Raw genomic sequence first — 23077 nt, forward strand, 5'->3', positions numbered from 1 at the left:
ACATGAAGCATCAGTGCCCGAGCTACCTCAAGAAAATCGATAACAAGAAGAGCAACTCTCGATTATCCAAGTCAAAAGGAGCATACATTATTTGGGACAATTCCGAGAAAGATTCGACTTCAAGCTCATCGGATGAGGAGAAAAATACAAAGGCATGCCTTATGGCACAAGTGCATGAGAAGTGCACATCTAGTGATGAAGATGATTCTATTGAGGTACATTCCTATACTTCATCATGCTCTAATGACTCTCCTCCATACGATGAATTATATGCAGCTTATGTCGAAATGCATGAAGAGTTAAATAAAATTGTTAAAGTAAATATAGATAGAAAAGGAGTTATCTCCTTCTATGAAAAGAAAATAATTGAAATGCAAAAGGAATTAGATGAGCTTAAACTTGAAAATGAAACTCTTGATCTTATCTATGCATGTTCCTCATGTGAGAATTTAAATGCTGAAAATTCTGTTTTGAAACAGAAACTTTCAAAGCTCACATATAGTCAAGAAAACCTTAACACATTGCTTGCTAATACAAGAAACGTTGGTAACTGATCAGGAATTGGATATAAACCTGAACCTAAGAAAAGACCATGTAAAAATCTAGTAGTTCATATGCATAAGAAGTCAAATAATAACATGCCTACTTGTTTCTATTGTGGTACACATGGTCACACATGTACTACATGCTTTATTAGAAAATTTGGTGTGCCAAGTGGCAAATATGTTTGGGTAAAGAAGGGGCAAGATCCCTTAATTACTAACAAGAAGGGACCCAAAATAACTTGGGTACCCGAAAGAGACAAGTCAATTGTGTTTGTAGGTGTTCCAAAGGACATTTGAGCATCAAGGGATAAATTAACAAAAGATGTTCTAGGCACAAGGTTGGTGAGTAGATCAAGGATATTAAGGAGAAAAGTTGTTCAGAAAGGTTGTTAAATGAGCTTCCATATTATGCTACCTACCAAGAGTACTTCTCTAAGTCATAAAAGGGGGACAAGATAAAGGAGAGAACGATGAAAGGGGGAGAAGCGCACTTTGAATGTCAAATACACAACCTGAACCTGATATCTCAACATTGATCATATCATCAAGCTTTTTATCAAACAAGTGGTAATCTTGACGTATCACCAAAGGGTAAGTAAGTTAAGTCTATTAACAAGGTTACAAAATTAATTCTTGATATTGAGTTCACTTGAACTAAAATGTATATGTTATTATTATACTCAATTCACAACATGTGATATCATAGTATTTTGTAACTGTGCTGAATCTTACTAATTATGTTAAATGGAATTTGTTTTTGCGTGAATCTTGAACATGTCTTAATTGTGTATTATAATTGAATGATTGAAATATGCCTTACAATGAAAATACCCAACAAGTGCTAACAAGTGGCATACATATATGTTTCATCATTCCATGTCTAAACTGTTTACATAATGGATATGTCATGCAAAATCTGTCTATATTCAGTTTTAGAGTCAGAAATCAGTGTATTTGTTTAAGCTTCTCAAACTGGTTGTTGATTATGCTAATAATTAATCAATCAATTACAATTTTTCAAAATCAACTGCTACATCTCTTCTTACTTTTGACTGTGTTAATTAGTTGTTCTTTTTGATAATATCAAATGGGGGAGAAAGGTTGCTTGTTGTGTTTGATGTATTTGCAGGTTGTAAAATAGCTTCCATAGTAATCATTGCTTACCTAAGGGGAAGAGTAAGCGCTTCAACTTTGAATTCACAACCATTGTGAAAATGTACAACATCGCCCAGCTATTTCATCAAATTTGATGTGGTGTTTGTCATCATCAAAAGGGGGGAGATTGAAAGTGCAAAGTGTTAAGGATTGCACTAGCAATGTTTTTCCAATGTTTTGATGAAGACAAGGAGTTAGTAAAAGCTTGAAGATGACTCAACAATCAATATGCCTAGAACTCAAGGGTCATATTTAGACTAGGTTATATCAATAAAGTTATATTTCTAAGTAGTTTGGGATGTGTGCCTTAGTTAGTGAGTCTAGGTTAGGTAAACCTAGATGCAAGTCTCACAAGCCATAAATATTGACATATCATATTCATGAGGCATATCATCTAGTTTATTATGTGTTCATGCATTGATCATACATGTTATATGTGTATATTAGGCATAACATAATTGCTAAAACATGTACAGGTGTCAAGCATAACATATAAGTAGTTTACCATTTAATCATGTATTGATATATGTTGGTTAATCGATTAACTCCGAGGCTTAATCGATTAACGTGTTTGTTTTATGTTTTAACTGTTTTCTGTTTTAACTGTGTAACTAAAAAAACGGTTTGTAGAGCCAAATTCATTTTGTATAAATTCTGGTAAATTGCATAAACGTGTAGCATTGCATATCATTGTTAGAAACTATTAGAGATCATATTGTTTTCGTGATTTACTCCATTATAGGCAGAAGAGAGATGCATGTGTGAGAAAGAGAGATTAACAGGCTTAGTTGATATTGTTCATGATGTATTGCATGTGGTTTTAATGTGCCAAATCTCATTCATACTTTCTTACATGTTCGTCCAATATGTATTTTGTATTAACAAGCATACATTCATGATGGCTTGTGACTTGAGTGTGGGTTTGTACGTTAGGTTTTAGTCTTTGATCTTTATTGTAAAAATCATATTGTGCAAGTTGTTCTCTCTCAATCTCTTTTATAATTCAAGTTGTTTCTATTCGTGTATTAAGCTGATATTTTGCATACTGCTACTGTGCCATATCCTGGTTAATTGTGCATAAAAATATTTGTTGTATCTCTGCTTGTTTGTTGGTAACTTGTTGTGCAAGAAACCAATCTACCAATTTTGTCTCTGATACGTTTTAATCGATTAAGCCCACTAGTTAATCGATTCCCTGGGCTGTTTTCCAGAACCGGGTTGTGGATGCGAGAAGCGGTAATTGATAACCACTACATCTATTCAACCCCTCCTTCTAGGTGTGTCTAGACCACTGATACCTAACAATTAACCCACATAGTGTTCAAAGTTGCTCCCACAGTACATGGTCAGTGATGTTGGTGATATACAATCTACCTCATTCTCTATGCATGTAGCGCAAATATGTGTTGTTATCTATGTTAATTTATGGACCTAAACAACCAGGAAATGACATATACATATATTTGGCTCCATTAATTGAAGACTTGAAGCAAATGTGGGAGACAGACATAAATGTATATGTTGCGTATAGGGAAGAAAGCTTCAACTTGAGGGCGTTGTTGTTCGGCACAATCAGTGATTTCCCAGCATATGGTTATCTGTCTGGATATAGTACAAAAGAACATTTTTCATGTCCTGTATGTGAAGATAATATTCATTCAATGAGGTTGAAACACTATAAGAAAAATTTCTTCCTTGGTCATTGTAGATTTTTGCCTTCAGATCATCACAATCGACGATGGAGAAAAGCATTTGATGGAATCAATGAAGAAGGTCGTGCTCCTTTGTCGTTGACAGGTGACCAATTATTTCAAAAGCTAAAGGGTTTGAATACTAACTTTGTTAAACTTTTTGCAAAAGAAATTGTTACAAGTGGGTGGAAGAAAAAGTCAACCTTCGTTGAATTGCCATATTGGAGTTCATTATATGTAAGACATTTCCTCGATGTTATGCATATTAAAAAAATGTGTTTGAAAGTCTCCTTGGTACCTTACTCAATGTATCCCGTAAGACCAAAGATGGCTTGAATGCAAGGTTGGACTTGGTTAGTATGGGAGTAAGAAAGGAATTGGGGCCGATAATGAATGGAAAACGTACATTTCTACCTCCAGCAGCTTATACTTTGTCGAGGAAGGACAAAAGGGAATTTTGTTAATTTATTCATGGTGTTAAAGTTCTAGAAGGGTACTCTTCCAAATTTCATAACCTCTTATCGATGAAAGACCTGAAGTTAAAAGGTCTTAAGTCTCATGATTGTGATGTACTTATGGAGCATTTCTTGCCTATTGGAATACTGTCAATTCTACCTAAAAAGGTTCGAGGAACCATAACTAGGCTATGCTTCTTCTTCAAGGCAATTTGTAGCAAAGTGAGAAATTACCTGCATTGCAAAGACAAATTATTTTGACTTTGTGTGAGCTTGAAATGTATTTCCCACCTTCTTTTTTTGACATAATGGTTCATCTAAGCATTCATCTTGTTCGAGAGACACAACTATGTGGCCCTTCCTATATGAGATGCATGTACCCCTTTGAGCATTATATGAAGACATTAAAAGGGTATGTGAAGAACCGATCAAGACCATAGGATTGTATTGTCGAGCGATATGTTGTTGAAGAAGCCCTTGATTTTTGTACCGGGTACCTTACCGATGGTGATTTCACGGGCATTCCAAAGCCTCGATATGCAAAAAAAAAAACATTTGGTGAAGGTATTACTAGGAGATGAGTTGAATATAAATGCACATTCTATTTCCAAAAGATTGAAATGGTTAGTCAATGGTCCAAGCTTTCATGTCTTATCCTACACTAGTTACCTGATTAATGGCTTCACATTTTACACAAAAAAAGCAAGATGATCAAAGTAAAATGCAAAATAGTGGTGTGACTCTTGTTGCTCAAACTTTACACATGTCAAGTGAAAAAGATAGAAACCCAATATATGCGAACATGTCATACTTTGGAGTGATTGAAAGTATATGGGAATGGGATTACACAATGTTTAGGATGCCAGTTTTTTATTGTATGTGAGTTGATAACAACAATGGCTTCCGAGTTGATGAGTTAGGGTTCATGCAAGTGGATCTTAATAGGCCAGGATATAAAGATGAGTTATTTATTCTAGCATCACAAGCTCAACAAGTATTCTATGTTAGTGACTCAGTTGATATGAAATGGTTCATTGTTCTTTTAACTAACAAAATAATCGTCAATAATATTGATGACCAAGAATATGAAGATATTGATGAAGATGATTCTTTTTTTTTGGACATATTAGTTGCGTGAAAGCTGACCAACTTAGATGATGATTTATATACAAGAGATGATCACGGTGAAGGGCTTTGGGTAAATCAATATGCTCATCCAGACAAGGATGACCCTAAAAGACAAAAACAATCAAAGAAAAGGAAAAATGGATGCAAGTAGTCTTTGTATAATTTTGATTGTTTGTAATTTGTATAATATTGTTTCTTTGTAATTTGTGTAATTTTTTAATTTGTAATTATGTACTCTCTCATAACATAATTAGCATGATATTCTTTGTATTTTGTATTGTATTGATGTTTAATAAAACAAACTTCTGGTCTGTATTAATGTGTCTGTGTTGTTCAGAATGTATAAATGTCTGTGTTGTGGAGAATATTTATTCTGCTAATAAATGTATATGCAGATATTAATTTATACAAATCAACAGCAAATTCTAGGGGAAGCCCTGACATTCGCTGTAGTTAAAGGATAACTACAACACCGTTTTTTATAGAAAGCACTATGGTACATTATTAATACAACAGTGTTATGCATGTGATGCGTTATTGTATTAAGGTGTTATTTGAGAAAATTTATGAATAATACAACAACACTTTTCTGTTATTGTGCTATTAAATATATGAACTTCAACAATGCAACAACAAGCGTTGTTAATAAGATCAATAAAATGCGTTGTTTATTTAAGACTATATGATAGCACTTTGTGGACGATGCATTGTCGTATTGATCCACTATATGATAGCGCTTTGTGGACGAGGCATTATTATATTTATGCACTATATGACAACGTTTTTTATGTGTTGTGTTGTGGTATATAATCAATACAACATCATTTGTGAAACGTTGTTAATGATGACCATATACTACTGCGGTCAAACAGAAAGCGCATGAAAGCATTTTTATACATCTAAAATAAGCAGTATTGAATGATAACTCTGACGTAGTGTGAAACATGTTATAGACCCATAAAATATAAGAGGGAGAATTCTACTTTCGCTCAACATTCCTTGTTGGACTCATTTCTACATGTATATTGTATCATAAGTATTATCTTTATATTGATTTTCTAAAAGAATGATAGCTTAACCCATTACAAATAATTACTTACATATTATTCTGAAACTTATAATTATTGTTACTTTCACTATGCACTCATATAATGCACCCAAGCATACACATTATGTGTATGTTGCAATTCAGAAGAAGAAAATAGAAGAATAAGAAATGGAAAGGATATTGAGAAAGATTTAGAGAGGTTGATGGAAATGAGTTCTTGTGTATATTGCAGAGAACGTAACTCACACTGTTACTTTACAATGCATATGCTATTTATAGCTTTTTCAAACCAATTATACTTCTATAAATAGAAATTATCCTAACTAGACAAACAATATGGTTAATTGATTAATCATACTCGTTAATCAATTAACAAGTTAGTAGAGAGAATTACAATTTACTCAACATTCTCCTTTAATTCAAACTAGCTAGACTAATAACTCCAAGTGTATGCCTAATTTCTTCAAACATTCCCTTCTTCAATGGTTTGGCTAGAATATCTGCAATTTCCCTTCAAATATGTAGAATTCCAACATCAACCTTCCTTTACTCACTTTATCTCTGAGTAAGTGAAATTTTGTCTCAATGTACTTGATTCTCCCATATGTCATTGACTTCTTCACAAGATTTATTTTTGACTTGTTATCCACCATTAACACCAAGCTTTTATCTTTTTTTCTTAACTTTAATTCTATCAGCAATGTTTCTACTTTAATTCTTGACAAGTAGCCATACAAGCAGCTATGTATTCTACTTCACATGAAGACAAGGCAATCACATCTTGCTTTTTTAGCACCAAGAGATTGGAGCATCACCAAGCATAAACATATACCCTGTTGTGCTTTATTTGTCAGCCTTATTACCATGCCAGTCATCATCACTAAAGCCAACCATGATGTGATTGAGGCACCTGGTTTTGTTTAGAAGTAACAAGCCAAAACCAATTGTTCCCTTCATATAGCTAAGTAATCTCTTGGCTACTAGTAGGTGAGATTTCTTAGGTGTCTCCATAAATCTGCTTACCAATCCTACACCATATGCAATATCAGTTCTTGTGTTGCATACATATCTTACGTACCCAATCATTTGTCACTAAAGAGTTTTGTCCACAATTGACTCATCTTTAATTGCACGAATTGTGTCTCCTATTTCAACCGGTGTAGAAATAGAGTTGCAGCCTTGCATCTTGAACCTTCCCAACACATCTGCAGTGTACTTCCTCTAATGCATGAAGATTTCATCCTTATTTCTTGCGAATTCAATTCCTAAGAAGAAGGACATGTTTCCTAGCTCACTCATCTCAAATTCAGCATTCATGTTTTCCTTGAATGCACTAATTTCTTCAACCTTGCTGCCAGTTACCAATAGATCATCCATATATATACAAACTATTAGTAACTCATTCAAGTTTGAACCCTTATATATACTCCATATTCAGCTGTGCATTTGACAAATCCAAGCTGTAACAAAAACCCATCAATTCTTCTATTTCATGCCCTTGGAGCCTGCTTGAGACCATAGAGAGCCTTATATAATATGTATACAAGATTATTCTTGCTTGCTACTTCAAAACCAGGTGGCGAGAGATTTAATTAAGGGAAGGTAATGATGAAACATCGTCGTAACCGTCATTGTGATTATCATCATTTGGAGTTTCAGTGGGATTGGTGATCGGAGAATGTTGTGTTACTAGATGATTGGAGGATACTGCGGTGGGGTGGAGGAGGAGGAAGAGATGACCAGAGAAAACTTGAGCCAGTCATGGAATTTTTCTTCATCATTTAGATTTGTTGGGTTTCTGAAATTCATTCACTTTACATAATAAGGGCAGTGGATTGGTAACACCACATTCAACATTAGAAAATAAAATGTAATATTATACATACGTGTAAAGATTTTTATACATTTATCATTCATTTAAATTATTATTTTTGTGATAGTGAATAATGATTCAAAGTATATAAAACTCTTAAAAACTGTTAGTATATACATTTATTTGTTAACCTCCAAATGCTAGGTACATCTCACTTTATTTCAAGCTCTTCTTATTCTTTATTCAAGACTATTATCTATAATCTTTATGGAAAAAATTACATATATAATCTTTATCGAAATAATTAATGTTGTAAAAACGGAAAAACTCCTCAAGAAACCCCTATAAATAATATGTATAATTATATGATAGATTTCAAAAATAAGTTGAAATGATAGTTATGTCGGTGAACAGGTAGATTTCAAAAATAAGTTGAAACTCCTCAAGAACTCCACAAAAATGATAGATTTCAAAAACCATATATTGAAAAATTGGTGAACTGGTCTCCATATTGGACATACGATAATTATGTCGGTCATGTAATCAAACCAATCAAAATCAGTCAAAACTTGTTGAATTGTCCGGTTCTCATTTAAATTGTACTCTCATACGAGACTTTTTCATTTAAAATTACAACTTTCTATGACAATGATTTAATATCAATTAAAATCGGTCAAAATTGGTTATATTTTCTAGTTTTCATTTAAATGGTATTCTCCTAGTGGTCTTTTTTCATTTAAAATTACAACTTTCTATGAAAATGATTTAATTTTTACCAAAACATTATTACAGAGAATCAAACACACAATCATTATCTTTATTTATACTTCTAAAATAAAATACACAACTAATTCACACATTTTGTCTTAATAAAAAGTTTAAATAAATAATTTATCACATTCTTTATTAATTTTTTAACATTAATCATTGTATAATATATATGTAAATCTATTTTCACTAGTATATATATTGAATATTGGCTAAAAGAAAAAGATAATGAAAAAACATTGTTCTATCCAAGCAAAAAAAATAAGTGGCTAGAGATCATCTTGAAGAAAGAGAGAGTTTGTAGTCAAGTAAAAGAAGTGACTTTGATGAAACCAACATTAATGCTCTTTTCCTTTGGCCATATATTCTTCAAGAGCTTTGGCTATAAATATGAGTGCTCCAATCCATTGTAAGACACACCAAATACTTGGCTTAATGCATATTCTCTCTTCTTGTTATAATATTGTGAGGAATATTTGAGTGTTTGAGAAATACTTGAGCGAGAGTGAAATTGAGTGTACTTGGGTTTTAAGAAGTGAATGAAACACTTGTAATTCTTTTTTATCATAATGGAATATTGTTGTTGTTCTTCAATCATGGACGTAGGCAGATTGCTGAACCACATAAATTACTAGTGTCATTTTCTCTATTATATTTTCTCCATGGGTCTTCCGCACCAACAAACTGGTATTAGAGCACATAGAGCTCACACATGCTAAGCTATAGGATTTAAAAGAAAATTCTAGGTAAGCTTTGTGTTTGTAGCATTGTCTGATCTTACACCATAAAAGAATTGTTCTTGTTACTAGAAAAGTATAGTAGTGTAAAAGTACATGTATAAGAAAGTTTTGTCTTAGGAAAGACCTGGTATTTGAGTGTGTCTGTTAAGAACCACCTCTATTTCCTGAGAACTTGCCTGGTGTACATTCACGGACTACGACATTGTTCCAGTATACGGTTATCATAGTGAGTGCTAAATTTGATTTGGAGAAATTTAATAGAGAAAATGGTTTCAACCTCTAGAGGCTGAAGATGAAAGCTCTACTAGTTCATCAAGGCTTGGAAAAGCCTGGGAAGGTAGAAACAAGCTACCATAGAGTCTAACCGAGGATGAGAATGATGAAACCTTGGAAAAAGCACACAACGCAATCCGAGAGAAAGATCAAGAGACCGAGAGTTGACAATGGTCTAGAATTCTGCAGCGGAGAATTCGGAAATTTTTGCAAGGATCACGATATTGTCAGACGTTATAATGTGAGGCACACTCTACAACAAAATGGACTTGCAGAACGAATGAACAGAACCTTACTTGAAAGGATAAGATGTATGTTGTCAAATGTTGGATTGCCAAAAGAATTTTGGGAGGAAGTTGTCAATACAACTTGTTACTTGATCAACATATGTCCATCAAAGACCATTAGCATCAAAACTCAAGAAGACATGTGGTGGATATTCCGACAAATTATGAAAATTTAAGGATATTTGGTTGTCCTACATATGCTCATAACAAAGAAGGAAAAATTGATGCACGAGCATTGAAATGTATTTTTTCTTGGATATCCTAATAGTGTGAAAGGATATAAGTTATGGTGCCCAAAGAAAAGAAAATACATCATTAGTAGAGATGTAACTTTTAATGAAGCTGAAAAGGTAAAGCCTTATAAAGAGTCATCAAGTGAAAATGAAGGTCATAATATCTTGGAAAAGGTGGAGTTTGAGGTAGAGCCAACAAAAGAAAAAAACACTTGATCAAGAGGAAGAAGTCTGTTATGCATGTACTGATAGTGATATCTCCCAATTACAACATTATCAGTTGGATAGGGACAGGCAAATGAGACATATAAAACCTCCATAAAAATATGGCTATGTTGATCTGGTGCCATACGCTCTAAATGTTGTTGATGATATCAACAATAGTGAACTAAAGTCATTTGAAGAAGCTATCAACAACAAATAAGCTTCCAAATGGATTTCTGCCATGACAGAGGAAATTGAGCATCTTCATAAGAATCACACTTGGGTTCTTGTGAAGCGACTGAAGGCTAAAAAATTGTTGGATGTAAATCGATCTTTAAGAAGAAGGAAGAAATCCCTTAAGTTGAAGATGCAAGATTCAAATCGTGATTACTGCCTAAAGGTTTTACACAAAAAGAATGTATTGATTTCAATGATTTTTTCTCTCATATGGTAAAACAGAGCTCTACTCACATCCTACTTGTCGTTGTAGCTCAATTTGATCTAGAACTTGAGCAACTATTTGTCAAAATGGCATTCTTGCATGGTGAGTTGGAGGAACAAATCTACATGAAACAACCTAAAGGATTTGAAGTTCAAAGGATGAAATTTCATGTTTGCTTAGTGGGAAATCTTTATATGGCCTAAAACAATCTTCCAGACAGTGGTATCGGCGAATTTACACCATCATGCTTGAAAATGACTATTGTAGAACTGAACATGATAGTTGTGTCTACTATAAGAAGCTTGCAAATAAGTCCTTTATATATTTACTTTTATATATTGATGACATATTGATCGCATGTAGGGACATGTCAGAAATAAGCTTCTTGAAAGTTCAATTGAGCTTGGAGTTTGAAATGAAGGACTTAGGAGCTTGAAAGAAAATTCCAGGAATGGAGATTCACATGGATAGAAAATAGGGAACATTCTTTCTATCATAAAATAAGTACATTGAGAAAGTGTTGGAACGCTTTGGCATGCAAAATACTAAATCAGACACTACTCCATTGGCAACTTATTTCAAACTTTCAATGGCTTTGTGTCCACAAACTGATAATGAAAAAAAGGAGATATCAAGTATACCTTATGCTAGTGTATTTGACAGTCTCATGTATGTCATAGTGTGCACTAGACCAGATATTGTACATGCAGTCAGTGTGGTAAGCAGATATATGGCAAGTCTTGGTAAATAGGGGTGTTTGCGGTCCATTTGGACTGGTTTTTAAGCAAAAAATCCATCTGATCCAAACGCGTAATCAATATACAGTCTAGTTTGGTCCATTTATATTAATATGTCTGATCCAATCCGGTCCAAATATTATATGCGGTTTCGGTCCGGTTTGGATCGGTCTTTTTTATAGATATTAACATATAAATCCCTTCAATTTTAGCCTACAACACCAACAAGGTAGCAACCAGAACAATGAAGAAAAGATTAATTCTTTTAGTAGTAAGATTAAAATTATCAAAATAGTCTAATGATCCAATCATTTTTAATAATTCCATGATCTAGTCAATCAAAAAATAATAAAAAATAGCAACACAACATCAAAATGTAAACAACAATAGCAACACTAAAGTAAACAACAATAATAGCAATAACAACAACAACCGTAATAGTAACAACAATTTTAACAGCAGTACTCCAGCAAAAATAATAACAGCAACAGTCCATCAGAAGTAATAATAGTAGTAGTCCAGCAGAAATAATAACAGCAACAGTCTAGCAGAAATAATAATAGCAGTAGTCTAGCAGAAATAATAGCAGCAGTAGAAAACAATAACAACAAGACAACAACAACGATATGAGCACCTACAATATAATTTTAAACAATTAGATAGTGTTCACCAATGATTAATAACAATAAAACTTTCAAAGCAATAAATTGATAATAATGCACCTAATTAGAGTCGGCATCACAATCTTCTTCATTTGGTTGTGGGATTGGTTCCAGTTCTAAAAAATATCAAATTAATCAATATGATTTTAAAAAATAGCAACATATACATGTATTATAGAAAACAAATAAATACAATACATTTTTCAAGCTTTTCTAAGTCTTCTAATAATTCTTCAACATCTGTTGCAACTGAGGAGGACTGAAACCAATTTTGTACACATACTAAAGCTTCAACTGTTTTGGGAGAAAGAGAACTTCTATAACAATTAAGAACTCTACCTCCTATGCTAAAAGTAGACTCTAAAGCAACTGTCAACATAGGCATGGCCAATACATCTCTAGCTATTTGCGCAAGAATTAGATATTTCGTGGAGTTCACCTTCCACCAATTTAATTTATCAAAATTTAGACTTTTCTTCTCCAAACCCTCCATGAGATACAAATCTAACTCATTTTTACTCATTGTCTCATGAAGATTCGTGTCTTTCTCAAATTCCATAACTACTGAAACTTTATTGCGTGCATCAGAGTCTAACATTTCAATTTCTTGAGTGGCTTGTGCAGAATTTTCCCGGCCTTCACTAAGGAACAACCTATACTTATCAAACATCTTGTATAATTATCCTTTATCTTTTGACACAAAACTACGACATCATCCTTATCATGAATCCTCTCTGAAACCCACTTAACAAAATGAAACTTGTTTCGAGGATCAAGTATGAGAGTAATAAAGATCACAAAATTCATCTTTTTTTATGTCTCACCAATATTTATTATATTTTGCTAATCCATTTAGACATCATTATAACGGTCATTATCTCTCTCACGGTCATTATCTCTCTCACGGTCATTTTCCCCAATATAATTATCCTTTATATTTTGACACAAATCGGTCATGACTCCTAATCCATTTCTCTAGTGTCATCATTATAACACAATGCTCATTGAAATATAGAGAAGAAGTCACATAAGTTGATCCCGACATTTTCGTATTGATATCATAAAATGTTTTCAGGAATTTAGTAAAGTATTTGGCATTATTCCAATCATCATTCTTTGGGATTCCAATCATTATTCCAATCACCTAGTCTCTTAAAACCCTTTTGAAACTTTAATGCACTTTCAAGCATAGTATAGGTGGAGTTCCACCTAGTAGGAACATCCAATTGCATAGAACACACATCTTGTATCCTACTTTCTTTGATGCAGATTTTAAACCTATCCAATCGACTAGGAGATGCATGAACATATATAATTGCACTCCTAATTTTTCTTATTGAATCATGCAAATCTTTCAACCCATTAGTGACAACGAGATTGATAATATGTGCACAATATCTAACACGCAAATGTTCTCCCTTTAATGGATGTGAATTCCAATCCTCCATTCTATCTTTCAAGTATGAGATTGCAACATCATTTGAGGAAGAATTATCTACTATTATGGTGAAAATTCTGCCTATTAACTAATTTTCTAGACATTTTTCAATTCTGCAACATAAATTTTTCAAAAATTAAGAATCCTTTTATGCAATTTCCAATTCTCATCAATGAAATGTGCAGTAAAGCATAAATAATTCAAATTTTGCACTGAAGTCCAACAATCAGTTGTTAAACTCACACCTTGGCTTGATTGACGAAACATACTTTTCACCTTATATTTCTCATTCATCTAAAGACTCCAACATTCCCAGCAATTGTAATCCTACTCGGAATTGAGAGCTTGGGCTGCACAACACTCATAAAGTAACGAAATCCCTCCCCCTCAAAAAACTTAAAAGGTAACTCATCTACAATGATCATCCTAGCTAGAGCTTTTCTACATGCATCCGCATCAAAACCAACACAAACAAGAGTACTACCAATCCCTTTATCATCTTCCTTTTTTAATGGTTGAAGGGAAATGATCTTGTCACTAATATCAATATGGTCTTTGAGAATTTTCTTACATTGAGTTAACAAATGATTATTAAGATTTTTTGTTTCATTTCTATGTGAATTATATGCATAGATTTTTCCACACAAATTACATTTGGCTCTTGGTTTAAATGAATCATTACATTTTGTAAAATGATCCCAAGTCTAAGATCTTTGTCTAGAATATTTTTGGTTACCTTCATTTTCAACAATGGAATCATGACCGTCAAACTCAGATGCATATTTCCATTTATTGTCAAGCCTAGAAGCTTCCTCTTTGTTCAAGCCATCTTCCCTCACATTATCAGGTTCATTAGTAGACTTGTTGGAGTAAACTTTTGTCACTACCTTATCACAACTTCCGTTATTTTCATCCTACAAGAGCACAAGACACAAACACATAAATATTACCATAAATGGTTACATTCTTTTAATATATGGTCAGATTAGGCAATGCCTATTATTCTCACCTTAATTACTTAATATATAAATTGGTTCTCATGTGGGCATTCCATTTCGAGCAAGGTTCAGACTACATCAATTTAGTTATCCATAACTTGCTAACCCAATTTAACTATTTACAAATTTTTTAGTTATTCATAACTTTTTAGGTACTAATTGAGCATCTTAAATGACTAGGCATGCTTATTGTTTTTGGAGAAAACCAAATTTTGGAATGCCATTGTTCAATAGAAACATTAAAAAATTGATATAGTGTATAGACAATAACCTTAAAAAGTGAAAACACAAAATGAAAGGATTTAGAGTGGCCAATCATGATGTATACTGGTGTATTAGATACAGGAGATCCAAAAACAAAATGGGGTAACTAAAAGTATACATTATCATGATGATGTCTAATTGAGAGCATTAGAGAAGAATATAAGAAATCCAAAAAGCATGTTCCCTTCAAAAGACCTTTACAAGTTAAATATTACCATAAATGGTTAGAAATATAGAGAAAATTTGGAGTAAATTAGGAATACATAAATATTACCATCACAATCATAATGAATTGGCAAATTTGCCACAACACCCAAACACACTGCACCAAAATTATTGCAATATAGTGCAACTATCATTCTGATTGTAGACTCACTAAACATCACTTAAAACCTGTCACAAGCAGAGGCTAAATCAGTTTCACTTGAAATTATACTACATTTGCATTGCATTTAACTTGCATTTTAGGACATAATTAGGACTTTAGGATTGTTTTTAGCTTTTATTTCTCTTTGTCCGGGTTGAGCGGGTGTTTTTAGCTATGTTGTGCAGTTTGGATGGATTAAAGCAAAAAAAACTAGAGATTGGATGCAAGAAGATTGAATTCAGTGTTGAGGCTATGCGAAGAACAATTTAAGGGCCAAAAGAAGTCATAGATGTTATATTATATTCCTATTTTTTAGATTTGTTTTGTTGGGCTTAGCCCAATATTTTGTAATTAGGATAAATGGGTTCTCCCTCAAGGATTTTACATTTTTTTTACATTACAATTCTCTAATTTAGAATTTGGGATTCTCTTCTATACCATGAGTGAGTAATTCCATTTGTTTCTAGGATTGGGGCTATGGCCTTTTACATTCAATAAATACTTGTTCTTACTTTTATTAGTGATGGAGGCTCACACTTCATTGAAAGACATTTTGAAAACCTCTTGAAGAAGTATGGTGTTTCTCATCGAGTTGGTATCTCTTACCATCCTCAAACAAGTGGTCAAGTGGAAGTATCAAATCGTGAGATTAAGAGCATATTGGAGAAGACAGTGTCTAAGAGCAGTAAAGATTGGTCCTTAAAGCTTGATGATGCTTTACGGGCTTACCGTACTGCATATAAAACACCTATTGGTATGTCACCATTCAAGCTGATTTATGGTAAGCCTTGCCACCTTCTAGTGGAACTAGAGCATAAGGCGTACTGGGCAGTCAAATTGCTAAATTTTGATCTGAAAGTTGCTTGAGAAAAGAGGAAATTCCAATTGCAAGAGTTGGAAGAACTGCGGTTGGATTCTTATGAGAATGCTCGTACTTACAAAGAAAGAACAAAAGATAGCATGCCAAACACATACTCTGCATAGAATTCCAATTAGGTGAACTAGTTCTCTTATTCAACTCCAGATTGAGGCTCTTTCCCGGGACGCTAAAGTGTAGATGGTCAGGTCCGTTCAGAGTCGCCAAGGTTTACCCTTATGGAACAGTTGAGATATGGAATGAGGAAATGGGAAACTTCAAGGTGAATGGTCAATGTTTGAAGCATTATCTAGAGATGAGCGACTGGAGACACAAACAAACATAGCCCTCCTAGATCCTACATGAGCTACAAAGATCAACAGTTAAGTAAACGAGCACTTCGTCGGAGGCAACCCACCCTAGAGGTACATTTTTAAATTCATTAATTTTAGTGTTTTAGTGTCGGCTTTAGTGCCTCCCTGAGTTCGGAGCCTTTGTAGGGGGGTGTATATAGTGTCGGCCACAAATAAACAAAATAAAAAAATAAATGGTGTTGTTGCCCAGGATATTTGCACCTAGTCCAACTAGGACATATGGTCATTTGGGACATTTTTCTCTTCTTTTGCAGGTACTTCCACTACACCCAATGAAGCCAACCACTTATAATTGGCACATGAGTTAATGACACTTCATACCTAACCCATGAGTTTTTTTTCTCTTATTGTTTAGATTTTTACATTGGGGACAATGTAAACTTCTAAGCTTGAGGGGGTTTTGCATTTAGATAGTTCATTCATTTCATGTATACCATATAGATTTTAAATTTTTTAGGTTGAATATTCATATTATCATGCATTATCATATGTCTCATATATCACATGTCCCCTGGTTTGTTCTATGTGTTGCCTATCTGCTTTAAATGAAAAAGTATACATGAATGATGATTGTTGATCTATGACCCTATTGAAAAAAATTGTTGATAGAATAATAACATGAAAGACATTAGATTTGACAATTGTGAATTAAATTTGGTTAAATAAAGGTCTTTGTTTCATAATTTTTGCTGAATGTATCAAATGTGAGAATCTTGGGACAAACACAATAAGGGTTCTGATTTGAATTGACAATTACATAAAAAAAATTTATTATTTCATGATTGCAAAATTTTCTATTATTGTATATTCTAGAACTTGATTTGTGATCGTTTCAAGATTGAAGTCTGTCTGTATGCATTAAAATGATAGAGGCAATTAGAACTTTTTCTTTTGACCTTCAACCGCTAGCTATAAACATCGAAAACTCATTAATTGTCCACTTTTGAGCCTAAATTTTAATGATTTTTCATAGCTACTCAAATGGAGTTTGGGGTAATTTATGATGTTTGGTTGAAGCAATGAGAAAGGTAAAAAGATCATGTGTGATGAAAGAATCCATAGAAAGGTGAAGAAGAAAATAAATAAATAAATTTCATTCATTCTCTTTTAGAAAATCTCAACAAACAAAAAAGAAAAAAAGAAAAAAAAGGAAAAAAAGGAAAAAAAGAAGAAATACAAACTATACTAAAAGAGAAGGGACTGTAAAAAAAGTATGTTGTAAGGAGAAAAGTTGATTGAAAAAAGGTCATATCATAAAGTAAGGTTTATCAAGATAATCTCAATGTTTTAATCAGATGTCTAAAAGGTTTAAGTATTTTGGGAAACATTTGTAAGCCTTTTGAATTACCATTTCTTTGACTATCCAACCTTAAATCATTCATCTTGGCCCCATTAAAACCATTTAAAGACCTCTTGATTTTTGCATGCATTCAAATACAGTCAGTGGCAATTTGGTCTATAATTAAGCCTATGGTAATTTACTTTCATGAAATTTTTTGAGCGAAACACTATGACCCTTAAACACATGAGAGTGATGAGATAAGAGTGACCCTAATTCGTGCAATTGTTATGACTTAAGGACTTAGCTTGAATTAAATTTGTTTATGATTGTCTTGTCTTGATGTCCGAATTGTTTCAAAATAAACATGAGATTTCTTGTTATTTTGGGTCATAGTTTCTATATCATCATTCATACATATTGTGAAAGTTAGACATAATACTTGCTTGAGGACAGGCAAAAAATAAGCTTGAGGGGGTTTGATAAGTGTGAAATTATACTACATTTACATTGCATTTAACTTGAATTTTAGGACATAATTAGGACTTTAGGATTGTTTTTAGCTTTTATTTCTCTTTGTTCGGGTTGAACGGGTATTTTTAGCTATTTTGTGCAGTTTGGATGGATTAAAGCACAAAAAGAGTAGAGATTGGGTGCAAGAAAATTGAATTCAATGTTGAGGCTATGCGAAGAACATTTGAAGGACCAAAAGAAGTCATAGATGCTATATTATATTCCTATTTTTTGGATTTTTTTTGTTGGGCTTAGCCCATATTTTAATTAGGATAAATAAGGGAGAACCCTCAAGGATTTTACACTTTTTTTACATTACAATTCTCTAATTTAGAATTTGGGATTCTCTTCTACATCATGATTGAGTAATTCCCTTTTTTTCTAGGATTGGGGCTATGCTCTTTTACATTCAATAAATATTTGTTCTTACTTCTATTTCATTGAGTGTTGTGATTTGAACCATTAAACTGGGTTTTATTCATGTGAGTTATCTGGCCAATAAATTACACCTCTTAGATACATTGGGAAGGACCGAGAGGTGAACCCAACTATTCGACCATTCAATTATTCAAACTAGAATCCTAATTCACAAGAGTAGTATTAGGATTCTCGAGGGTTTAAGGAGTTCACTTTGGGTTGCTACGAAGTGAATGGATAGAAAGATCCAAGTAAAGGATTTGATTGATAATCTTACCATGAGAGTATGTGCGACTTCAATTGAGTACACGTGTCGAAGCTCGAGAGAGGATGACACATATCAAAGAGCAATTCACCCTCAAAACTTAAAGTTCATGAAAAGAAGCAAAACAAGGATTTGTGAGAGTAAAGGCGGTAACCCTTATCCTGAGAACTCTTTCTAAATTAGATTTCAATCCCTTTTTATTATTTTCATAATTATTCTTGGCAATTGTTCTAAATTCAATTTTATTCCTTATTTGAGTTAAGTATAAATTAATTGTTATAATTAAAGGAGTTTTCCGGTCCTCGTGGAATCAATATTTTATTACTTGACGATATAATTGTGTACTGGCAATTTGCCCTATCATAACCCCATGTTTAACGAGTTCACCGGGGAGGGCCAACCTAACAAAGAATCTTGCTTTTTCCTTTTTTGTTCACTCTTTGAATTACTAATAACACACTAATTAATATACCATATAAAGAATCAATCATATTACATACAAGATTTTCAAATTTAAAATTGATCAATATCTTCTTCATTATCACAAATAGAAGAAACAAAAGCAGGAGAGTAAAATCCAACTCGAGATAAATGGACTTACCCAAAATGAAGAGAGTGGCGGTTGATGGAAGAGAGAGTAGTGAAGGAGAGAGAACGGAGGAGGGCATGGTGAAGGAGAGAGAATGGAGGAGGGCATGGTGAAGGGGGGAGTGGAAAGAGGCAGAGCAGTAGTGAGGAGTGAGGAATGAGGACTTAGGGTTATCTGGAATACTTAAGTTAAAACTTAAGAGTTACACTTAACAATATCGGTCCGATCTGGATCGGTCTGGATCCAAGATGTGAAACCGAAGACCGGACTGGACTGATCGGACCTTAATAACTAAATCCAATATGATCCAAATACATTAAGTTTTTGCAATTTCTGTCTACTTTGGATCGGTTTGCGGTTTTTGTTTTGGACTGGTCTGGGTTTGAACACCTCTACTGGTAAAGCTCACTAGAAAGTTGTGAAATGAATTATGCGCTACCTGAAAGATACCATAAATATAGGGCTTTTGTATGGAAAAGTCAAACATTAGAGGCAAGATCATCTAACACATTAACTTAGATTATGTCGAAGATCTTGATAAGTGAATATCACTCACCGGATATGTCTTTACACTGTGTGGTTGTACCATTAGTTGGAAAGCAACACTACAATCAATTGTTGTTTTGTCTGCAACTGAAGCGGAGTACATCGCAGTAACAAAAGCTGTAAAGGAAGCCATTTGGGAGAAAGGGTTAAATTGAAGAGTTGGGTATACAACTCAAAGAAATGATCATCTACTTCAATAGTCAAAGTGTTATACATCTGACAAAGAATCTAATGTATCATGAAAGAACTAAACATGCATATTGATGTTCGGATGCACTTTATCAGAGATATTGTGGAGAAAAGAATTGTTAGAATGGAGAAAATACACACTACAGATAATTCGGCGGACATGATGATGAAGTCAGTTCCAACTACCAATTGCAAACATTGTCTAGATTTGATTAATGTTTAGAATCTCTAGTGGGCATGAAGAAGAGTAGCAAGAGAATAACTATGGTAGTCTTTTAGCCAAGGTGGAGATTTATTGAATATTGGCTAAAATAAAAAATAATGAAAGGACTTTCTTGTAGCCAAGCAAAAAAAGAAGTGGCTAGAAATCATCTTGAAGAAAAAAAGAGTTTGTAGCCAAGTAAAAGAAGTGACTATAGTGAAACCAACATTAATGTTCTTTTCCTTTTGCCACATATTCTTCAAGAGTTTTAGCTATAAATAGGAATGGTCCAAGTCATTGTAAAACACATCAAATACTTAGCTTAGTGCTTATTCTCTCTTCTTATTTTCTTGTTCTAATATTGTGAGGAATATTTGAGTGTTTGATAAATACTTGAGTGAGAGTGAAATTGAGTTTATTTGTGTTTTGGGAAGTGAGTGAAACATTTATAATTCTTTTTTATTATAGTGAAATATTTTTGTTGTTCTTCAGCCGTAGACGTAGGCAAATTATTGAACCACATTAAATTATTGGTATCATTTTCTCTATTATCTTTTCTCCATAGATCTCCTACATCAACAATATATGTAATTTAATTAGGGAACAATTAGTAGAATGTTATATCACCATACCACAATATTAACCAATTTGATGCCTTTTATGATAAGTGATAAAAAAAACTCTGAACTTAAACACAAATTTAAAAAAGACTGCTTCGGGATAGGAAAATTTCCATCAAATTTTAAACTATTTTGCATATGAATCATAATTCAGAGTTTTTTTTTACGCATTTTTAAATTTTAGTGATTCAGTAACATATCAGATTAAGTTTAGGAGTTATTTTTATACTTTTTCCCCCAAGGTTAATGAATTTTATCTAAGTATTGTGTTGTCCTACACCATAAGAAAATGTTTGTTGTTTGTTGTTTGAGTCATATATCTCACTGCATTGAGATTCATAAATTGCTCACTGCGTTTCTTTTCTTTTTTTAAATTGTTTGTTGTTTGGGTTATGAAGTTTGATTCTTTAATTTAATTTTATAGGTATGATTTTATTGTGCCCAAATATAAGGGGTTTTCGTAAAATAAAAAGCCCTTCTTTTATAGGGTCCTTATTTTTACCGCGACATGTTTTCTTATAGGGTATCTACAATGACCTTCAAATATAACTTTTTACTAATTCCAAAGATAACTTTCAAATATTTTTCAGTTTACTTTGTTTTTTATAAAAGATGTTTGTTGTTTTGGTCATATACTTCTCCCTTTTAATGGGGTTTGCTACTTTAATTTTAATATGATTTTTAGGGATGCAAAAATACTTAATTTGTGTGTACCTGTTAATAACTTATGAGTGAGAATGAGTATCATAATACTCATCTGGTGGGTACCCGCATATATATTTTAATTATATATTTGATATTTTCTATTGTTAATTTAACATTATATTTTGTCTATTTTATTATTATTTTATAATAAATTTTAGTAATTGAACTATAATCATACAATTATCGTATACATATCATACTATTGAAGTAATAATTATTTTTACATATTGATTGTTATAAAATATGTACAAATATAATTAAAATTCAAAATTCGTTGGGTACATGTGAATACCCGCTACTCGTACGAGTACTCACAAAAGTGTAAAGAGTAATTGAAAAATATACACCCCTCTTTTCACATATTTTGATGTTTAAGGTTATGCATATAATTTATAAATTTATTAAATGATATAAATTTTTTTACAAAATAGTCACATTTAATGTACATTGAAAATTGGATTAAAATAAGAAATAAAGAAACGAATGAGACTCTTCTTCATGAGAGAAATGTCATATTATTATATTTTAATAGGGATAAAATTGTCACATTACTTTGTTTTTTTCCTTTACTTTTGATGTACTTCTTTCTCCGTTAATCGAGAGGATCTTAACCCTAAAAAACATGTGAAAAGATAAATACTAAATAAGGGTATAATTGAAAAGTAAAATATAAATACGTATTGAGTTTCCAAAACATCAAAAAATATGGAATAACATGGAAAAGTTAAAATATCAACATATATGAAATAAATGGAGTAACAAAAGTCTTAAAAGTTTCAAAAAAATTTCATTACCTCGTCATTGAAAATGTTGTAAATGACATTTTCCCATTTTTAAAATTTCTTGAAATGTCTTCTCAAATATGAAATGAAAACATCGTGCAAACATGTTTTCACCCTCCTTTGATTCCATTGAAAATGAAAACAAAAAATAACCGAAGTAATCACATCCTAAATATAATATAAATGTCATATTATGTTTACTTCAAATATCATTTTTTTACCAAGAATGTGTTAATCTATTAGTGTAAAGCTTCATATATCATTCGAGGTCTTAGGTTCAATTTTTGATAATGGTAACACTCATCTGTCGCGCCCCGATTTTCGGCCGAACACTTAATTAACATTTGTAATGAATTAGTTCATTAGGCATACCAAAAAATTGTGGTTTTTTAGTGTTGCAAATATAATGTTAGCATACTCCACTGGCTTCATAGTAGCATGTTTCATAATCCATATATTTAAACTTTCGCATAAGTAACTTATCTAACTGAA

The 23077-nt window shown here is 32.6% G+C and overlaps 1 long non-coding RNA gene across 1 annotated transcript; it reads left to right on the top strand.

The window, feature by feature from the left end:
* Positions 7084-17640, top strand: LOC109360315. Its single transcript, XR_002109157.1, has 3 exons — positions 7084-7096; positions 14819-15013; positions 17629-17640. It is a non-coding gene; the product is annotated as an uncharacterized LOC109360315 (long non-coding RNA).

Source organism: Lupinus angustifolius, chromosome LG01, assembly GCF_001865875.1.
Source record: "Lupinus angustifolius cultivar Tanjil chromosome LG01, LupAngTanjil_v1.0, whole genome shotgun sequence".
Lineage (NCBI taxonomy): Eukaryota > Viridiplantae > Streptophyta > Magnoliopsida > Fabales > Fabaceae > Lupinus > Lupinus angustifolius.